Source organism: Apium graveolens, chromosome 4 (genome assembly GCF_009905375.1).
Source record: "Apium graveolens cultivar Ventura chromosome 4, ASM990537v1, whole genome shotgun sequence".
Taxonomy (NCBI): domain Eukaryota; kingdom Viridiplantae; phylum Streptophyta; class Magnoliopsida; order Apiales; family Apiaceae; genus Apium; species Apium graveolens.
Genome location: NC_133650.1, coordinates 305,001,370 through 305,009,563, shown reverse-complemented (window position 1 = coordinate 305,009,563; position 8,194 = coordinate 305,001,370). Strand labels below are relative to the sequence as shown.

Sequence of the window (8,194 nt, the reverse complement as noted above, 5' to 3'; positions counted from 1 at the left end):
TTAAAAATTAACCGGCGCTAAGAAGCATAGTTTTGTTTAAAATAGTAGGTCGACAAAAGTTTAAGTAAAAATGTTGAATTACAGAGATGACATTATCATGTTTCAACAAAACCTTCGTTGTGTGAGCCGAGAAATGACTTATTTTGTCATTTTATTAGTACATAAAAATGTATTAAAAATTGCAGAAAATGCTACAAAAATGTTGAAAAATCTGCTTAATTGGAGTGCATATCATTGCTAGAGAATTATGTAGAAAAACTGTTTTGCAAAATATTGAAAACTGCACAAAAATATTGGTAAATATATGTATTTCCTGTTCAAAAAAACTGCAGAAAAATTATCCAGAAATTGCTAAAAAAACTACACTAAATATTGTAATAAAATCTGTTAATAATAATTAAAAAATTCTGCAAAAGCTGCTCCAGATATATGGCAGTGCTCACAGATTGTGCAGAAAATTGCTACATAAATTAGGAGTTTAGTGCTAAAAAATTGTGTAGAAATTTGCTTTAGAAATTAGAAAAACAGTGGTCAAGGTTATGATTGAGTTCATCAATGTGTTATCCTTGAATGCAATCATGCTTAAATTTAGTTAGTTTCAGCCTACCATATGCACACAGTCTTAGGGGCCATTTGTTTGGAACTGAATAGACCTGAATGCAAATTATCTGACTGATTCTACCCATCCCGATCGTTTGGGCTTTATTTATGGAGCTGACCGCATCATATATATTGCTGAATCATTAGGTTCCAAAATTCTGGCTGATCCATTCATTAATACATATAATATATGATATATCATGCATATACTCCCAAAATGTAGTGACATCTACATGAATGCTATATTATATTTTAATCTTCTGTAAAAAATGTAACATATTTTTGGTCTAAATCTTTTAATAATCTTAAATAAATTTTCGTTATAACCAAATTTTAAAACTTTGCAATTCATCAAAAATTCAGTTTATTACTTGATAATTTGATGAAATAATTTTGACTTTTTTAATTTTTTTATTCATTAAAACATATATAATTTGAAAATGGTATTTATGATATTTGACTTTGAATTTTTTTTTTTAATCGTAGGGAACCCTTCTGGTTCGCACTAGATAAACTCCACGAGCTCACGTAATAATTTATTAGAAAAAACGACATTCAGAGATGGTACAAAATTTCTTTTTAATTAAAGCACATTAACTTTTTTAAAATATTTAGTACATCTAACATTATAAATGCTTAGTACTTCTAACATTCAATATTATATCAATTTTAAAATCTTGTATTTTTTTAGACTTAATTAATCACAAAATTTAATTATTTAGAAATTATAAAAAAGAATCTATACCAAATGATCTTAATCCTTTATATTCAGATTTTTGATTTATCCAGATCATTCATAAATATTAATGATTCAGATATAAATGATTGAGATTTGGCAAATGACCCCTTAGTATAAAGTCCGCATACATTTTAGCTTAATTTGTATATGTCCAGTCATTACGGACTGAAAATCGGAGATCATTAGACATAAAACACACTCCAGTCTCCGCCTACTTTTGGCACCAGTTGATTTTAAAGCTATATTTTTATTTGATATATATGATTCCCGTTTCTAATGATCACCATCACCATCTCTTATTAACATGGTGCAAGTTTAGCTTATAATGCGCCATTTTCTACAGCTGGTAGCTAATTAGCTAATAATTACAATTCATTTTCTATTACATTAAGTTGAAGAACCAAATCCGTATATCATATGTCTGAAAATATCAAGTTAAGGATAAATACCCGATGATTGATTTTTTTGTGTTCTGCTTAAGTCAACAAATCAAAAGAGTTTTTATTTATACAAAATTAGTATAAAGCAAACCATCAGTTTTTCTGAAGTGAAGTTGGGATCGCTTGATCATTTATCTTGAACTACATAGTTGTGCAAAAATCTGCTACAATATTATGCAGAGAAGTGCACCATAGAATTATATTAAATTTTGAAGAAACAATTAAAAGAATCTGCAAAAATTGACTCCAGAAAACATCAAACATCGCTCAAGAGTATTGCAGAAAAAAAAAAGTTAAGTCATGGACATGAGACTACCCGATAATAAATAAAGATAACCATTTTCGGGAAAATAATAGAAACTTACTTGTTAATTCTGTTACAATAATATAAGATCCTGTAAAGGGCCATTCTCTAACACCACCAGGCAAATTTATGCCCCAAAGATAGGCGCCCGTGATCCACTATTCGACCCATAAATGGGCTTTCGAGTGAGGGGAAATGTTAGAATAATATAAGATCATGTAAAGGGCCATTCTCTAACATCTCGAGACTTTAGAATAACTGGTTCCTTGACAGAATAGTAGGATCAAATGAAATAATATCACCGAAAATCTCGTAGTTTGCTTGACCTACAGCATCGGTCCAAAATAAGTCGGCCATGTGTCCTTCTTTATCAACTTTGTAATCATAGTAAAAGGTATTATTAGAAGTCTCCTTCTTTAACTTGAATTTGACAAGAATCATATCAGTATCCCGCTCTCCAATTTACAGTTTTACATCCCTCGCAAAATTTTTAAAATTGACAACAGTTGCACAGTGAATTCTTTTGCTAAACAATGAGACATTGTTGCACCCATGTTTGCTCTTGAACAATCCATGATTAAATTTTGGTGAGCAGCACACAACTTCCTATTACATCTTAACAACATTCTACTGGCTCCAGTTGCTAGAGGATGATTATGTTCCTCAACGAAACTCATTACCACAAAACCTTTAACTCCTGCAGGTTTCATGACATTCCGTTCTTGGCAATTGCATCTGCGTGATGTTGTTCTTCTACGAGTATGAGATCCCTTACCAACATGATCATCAACAAGTTTAGACTTTTTTTGATAAGGGGTACCACCACGGTTACACATTATATATTTAGCTCTCAAATATCCACGCCTATTAGTTTTCTTGGTTGACTTCGGCACATCAAAATCACAAATGCCCTCATATTCATAGTAAAAATCATATGTGTCATCCAAAGTTGAAAAATGCCGATTAAGATATGGTTTGTGTTTGTCGTCACATTTCGGTATCCAAAATTTACTGCCATCTACAACAACGAAGCATGTAGATTCTGAATCTGTTGAATCGTTCAATTCGCCAGTATCTTCGCCGGATTCGTGTGATTGTCTGATTCATCTGATTCGTCTGATTCTGAGCTTTCAACATCGGCATGTGTACTATTATTGTTAGAGTCGTCAGAACTTTCAACGTGGGGTGTGCATTGTGATCCTAAAAAAGAAACACAAATTAAAAAGACCAAAAACATAGAAATAATTAACAAAGCTTTAAAAATAGGGAAATGAGAGTAAGAACATTGTTCATGGGAAGTGCAATACTGTACTTAAAAAATACATATATTCCTAATTTATACATAAATAACATCATATATAACCAAAGTAAAGCAATATCCGACAAAAAAACTAAAATTTGCAGTGGAACAATTAAACTCGTGTGTGTTATTTAGCAAAAAAAAAGAACTCGTGTGTTGCAAAATCTCATATATACATAAAAAAGTACTACAAATTGAGTACCTGATGCATCTTCAAATATGGCCATCACGATCAGTTTTCCACCAAAAAAATAAGATCAACAAGTGCAGGCTTCTTGAAGGTTATATGTATATATATTATTGAAACAAGTAAACGATGATGTGATTGTCTCATAAAATAAAAATTGCGAAGCTATATGATAGAAGATGCAACTGAAGTCCCTATATTGGCGTTAAGAAGAAAACGTTGTTATTAGTTACCTAATGTCTCGGATAATATATACACTTTGTGTACACACGGACGTTAACTCAGGTTTATTTTAAAGATATACAAAATAAATTAAGATAAAAGGAGAACCATTATATCAAAAGGATATGGACCGTTAAGATTTGGTCTCCAAGCTCTCCACAAAAAAGGAGGTCTCCACTTAGCTTTGTTCCCCTATTTTAATATAAGTTGGTTTTTAATAGACCAACTTTTTGGTTGCTCTATGTATGCAAAGTCAATAAAATTATTTTTCACTTATAATTATCACTACAAGAAAAGAGGGTCATAAATAATCGAAAAATGGTCGCAAATGAACTTGTTGATTGAAAATAAATGCAAAACCGATCACCGAACGACCAATATAGTTGGTCGCAAAATTGATCCTTAAATAAGCGATATTTGTGGTTATTTATAAGATATCGATTTTATAATTTCGACCAATAGTTGCGACACTTCATTATAATGTTGGTGAGTGCATTCAATGCATTTATTTACCATGCATTTCCAACCACACATTTTCTGACCGATCTCCGTTGTTAATGATAACGGTAATATATATTTTCAACTAAACTTTTTCTAACCAATTTCAGTTAGCCTTTTAATCTGCGGACCACCATATGTGGATCGCTACATAACTATTGGGCGATAATATGGGACCTACACAAAAATTAACCAACCGATATCGGTCGATTGATTTCTGTTGGTTAAAAGGAAAGAAAAACCGACCAACCGTGATCCGAGGGTCATCACTACTTGGTTGGTTATGATCATAATTGCAACCAAGCATGTTTTTGGTTATATTCGATTGGAAATGAGGATAACCAACGCTTGACAGTCACAATTGTGACGGTCACTTACACCCCTTGTTTGTTCTAGTTTACCATATTTGTTTACTATAAGATTCTGTCGGAATGGTCTTGAAAAAAATGTTGGATTTTATCTGTAGCTTTAGCAGATTGCATGCTCAACATGTTATTAAACGTATGTTCAATTCTATCCATAGCTTTCACGGATTTTCTACGTATGAGAGACCATCGGCATTTTGCGAGTTATAATGCCTAATTGATGTGAATTTCCAGAAATATAGTTAGTTTTATTTTTAATATTGAGTGGAGATCCGAGTTGATGACAGGATTTCTGGTTTTGTCAAATCTGAATGAGAGATTAGACGGTATATATACGCCAAAACAGGCCAGAACGCAATTGATCTAGTGTATGCATGAATTGATAACTTCAGATGAAGTTCTTTTAACATGCACGATGCAGCAGCACCATTGTTTCCATTGGTAAGGTTGGCCACATTTCTTGACAATGCAACCTTCCAATTCCAGTAGGTAGACAACCAAAAATATCATGTCGTATTAACATTAACGAATCTCTGGCAATCTTATTAAAGAACAATTAACTGTTATGCTATATATGATCTATTGCTCAAGGATTACATCTTAAGTTCATGGATGCACCGTGCATGGATGGGTTACGGTGGAAGTGGAATATTACGCGGACATTACGCATGCGGTTTTGTGTTTAAGTATTTTTAGTAATTCTGTTGTGAGTGGTTTTGCTGATTTAACATACGGTTCAGATATGCATCAGACAAGGAGGAGGAGAGCACATTTCTTGCGGCTTTTCCATGTCCTGGTGTTAAGATAGTGATCAAGATGGTCGCATTGTTTGCACCGGAAGTATGCATGGAGTGATTAAGTTATGGCAGGTTAGTTGCTCCAGCAACTCTGGTTTTAGCCATATCGGGTCCGATTAATTTGAGTAGAACAGAAGGACTTTGTGCTTGTAGATTTGAATAAATGTAGTTAATTAGTATACTAGTATGAGGGTCCTAATCCTGACAAACGATTGTTCATCCAATTGTTTATTTATTTTATAAAATAATTTTTTTTAAAACGATTTACATAGTAGCCTTTAAGATTATACAAATATACATATCTCTTGATCATTAACGGCCAGCAATTGCACTCCTTAACTATGCTATGCCAAACACTTCCTTTTTTCCTTGCAGCTAACACCACATATAAGAACAATTAGTTAGTACTTATTATATAGTAACCTCAGTCTTTAATAACTGAAATTAAGAATCTTACAATCAATTCCAACAAAATGGTGGGCATGTGTCTAACTTTGCGAGTCATCTGCCTTTTTTAATCAGTAAGGTAACTGTTCGTCGACATATTTTAAACTATCATAATCTTTGTTGTATTCAACCAAATATACTGTCGGCTCAAAACCTGGTTAGATATTGTATGTTTAAGCTACTCTGTTCTTAAATGTGAGCTTAATGAGTTTGCCAATGGTCAGGTCCAGCGAAGATATGGATTAGCGAATGTTTGCAAATTTTTGACAAAAAATGCAGATGGAGTCTCCATGGCACCTCTTACGCTCCTGAATATGGATAAGATTATGATGGAAAGCTGGTAATATATTCTTGCTCTAATACTAGAAATATATGTTAAGTAACTGGTCAATCTAAAATGTTAAGGAGTGAGTAAGGTACCAACGAGATCTTATACCGTTCAACCACACAAACTTTGGCAAAGTCATAAATTTAACGCAATGCTAATTATTACAGGTACTACTTAAAATATGCAATTCTTGATGGGGGACGTCCATTTGACAAGGCCTTTGGAATGAATGTATATGATTATACTGGCACAGATCCTCGATTCAATAAGATCTTTAACCATGCTATGAAAAATCATTCTACCGTTATCATGAAAAAGATCCTTGAGAAATACGATGGTTTCAAAGGTCTCAGGACTTTAGTTGATGTTGGTGGTGGTACCGGGGCTACCTTTAGTTCAATTATCTCCAACTCCAAGTACCCAACAATTAAAGGAATCAATTTCGATCTCCCCCACGTTGTTGAAGATGCTCCATCTAATAATACTCGTACATCAGCACTCTTTAGTCCCTGCACATGTAGAACACAAATGTATATATCCTTCTGCGTTTTGTTTCCTGAGTTAAATTAAACTCCAGTTAATTCTTATGCGTGCGTACAGGCGTGGAACATGTTGGAGGGGATATGTTTGCTAGTGTGCCAACTGGGGATGCCATATTTTTGAAGGTTGTATACATAATCGATCAGATAATTTACCTTGTGATCTTCGCAGTGGATATGTCATAATTGGAGCGACGAACAATGCCTGAAGTTGTTGATGAATTGTTACCAAGCACTCGCGGAAAATGGAGAAGTAATAATAGCAGACTCCATTCTTCCGGAGCATCCTGGAAACGAAAATGCAACTAGGACAGCCATTCATTTTGATGCTATTATGTTGGCACATATTCCTGGAGGAAGAGAAAGGACTGAAAAATAATTCGAGGCCTTAGCTAAACGTGCAGGATTTAAACGTTTCGACAAGGTGTGCTGCGCTTTTGATATATGGATTAAGGAATTGTGCAAGTAGAGCTTGGTATGAGTAACAAGTTCTTTTGGTGTATTTCTTAGAAGTCCATTGCTTTAGTAACACAATAAATTTCTGTAGTGAAAATAAAACTTGAAGTGTCTGTGCTCTCTTAATGTATGTGCTATTAATGTATTATCACGTTAAAAACTCTTAATGTATGTGCTATTAATGTATTATCTTCTCTTCTTTTAACATTAAAAACTCTTGCATTGTCGTGAATATATCAAGATGATTAGTCTACTTGAAAGATGCGGTTCTTAATGGCCGACTTCCATTTAACAAGGCCTTTGGAAAGAACATAGTATACGATTATACTAGCACAGACCCTCGATTCAGTATCTAATCAAACAAAAACAGAGGCTAATTAAAGAAGCTTATGTTACATGGGTTTTATGATAAATCAGGGAATGCTACTCCGAAAATAACACTTGAAAGTACTCCAATTGCTAATTCACCAACAACTTTAAACATTCTTTTACGTCGTGACATCTTCATGTTTGAACCAATTATTTGATGCTGATGATGATTATGATGATGATCATCATCATGTTTTGCGCAATTTTGCATCTTATTTGGTGATCCAACATGATGATCTTGGTTTTCGTTACCTTGAGGTGTCCCGATGACATTGGGGTTGTTCATCTCATTATGTGCCTGCGGCTTGCAATTTGCACAACCAGAAGGGTTGTAATGTGTACTGTTATACATGCTAAATGCAGGATTATACATGTTATATGCTTGCACATAGCCAGGTTGATGATGATAATGATATACAGGATTATATAGATGTGCTTTGTAAGAAAATAATCTAAACTGTTGTTTTTGAAATAAGTCAATGTTATTTTCTGTTTTGGAATTAGTCCTTGGTAGTAGAGTGTGTTTAGGAGTCTTGAGAAATTAATGGGGTAGTAGAGATAATGTAGGATCTGAGCTAGTTTGTAGCTAGGTGGTTATTTGCT

At 33.6% G+C, this 8,194-nt stretch overlaps 1 pseudogene; it reads left to right on the top strand.

The window, feature by feature from the left end:
• The first annotated feature begins 5,517 nt into the window (after window positions 1-5,517).
• LOC141720010 (caffeic acid 3-O-methyltransferase-like) lies at window positions 5,518-7,292 on the top strand (annotated as a pseudogene).
• The last annotated feature ends 902 nt before the right edge of the window (window positions 7,293-8,194 follow it).